Source organism: Etheostoma spectabile, unplaced genomic scaffold (genome assembly GCF_008692095.1).
Source record: "Etheostoma spectabile isolate EspeVRDwgs_2016 unplaced genomic scaffold, UIUC_Espe_1.0 scaffold00018311, whole genome shotgun sequence".
NCBI classification, from domain to species: Eukaryota; Metazoa; Chordata; class Actinopteri; order Perciformes; family Percidae; genus Etheostoma; species Etheostoma spectabile.
Window position 1 is genome coordinate 31196 of NW_022604202.1, and position 957 is coordinate 32152.

Sequence of the window (957 nt, forward strand, 5' to 3'; positions counted from 1 at the left end):
TCCGATGCGCAGCACCGGGGGCAACTCGGGGTTCAGTGTCTTGCCCAAGGACACTTCGACAATGACTGCAGGGGCGGGGATCGAACCACCAACCTTCCGATTGGCAGGCAACCGCTCTACCACTGAGCCACAGCCGCCCTTAAGCCGACATAAGATCGAAGGGGGGACATAAGATTGAAGGGGGGAAATAAGATCACAGAGGGACATAAGATAAAAGCAGAGAAATAATATGAAAGCAAGGGACATAAGATCAAAAAGGAAAAAGATCAAAGCACAACATAAGATCAAACCATGACATAAGATCAAAGCAGGGAACATAATATCAATGCAGGACATAAGATCGAAGGGGGGAAATAAGATCACAGAGGGACATAAAATAAAATTAGGGAAATAATGTGAAAGCAGGGGACATAAGATCAAAGGAGGAACTTAGATCGAAGGGGGACATAAGATAAAAGCTTAGAAATAATATGAAAGCAGGGGACATAAGATAAAAAAGGAAAAAGATCAAAGCATGACATAAGATCAAAGTAGGACAAAAGATCAAAGAGGGGACATAAGATCAAAGTTGGGACATAAGATCAAAGCGGGGACATAAGATCAAAGTGGGGAGATAAGATCAAAGCGGGGAGATAAGATCAAAGGGGGGACATAAGATCAAAGCAGGGACATAAGATCAAAGCAGGGGACATAACATCAAAGGGGGGACATAAGATCAAAGGAGGATATAAGATCAAAGTAGGACATAAGATCAAAGGGGGACATAAGAACAAAGCATGGACATAATATCAAATGGGAACATAAGATCAAAGGGGGGACATAAGATCGAAGCTTGGACATAAGATCAAAGGGGGACATAAAATGAAACGGGGGACATAAGATCAAAGCAGGACATAAGATCAAAGGCAAGGCAGGCAAGGCAGCTTTATTTGTAGAGCACATTTCAGCAACAGGGCA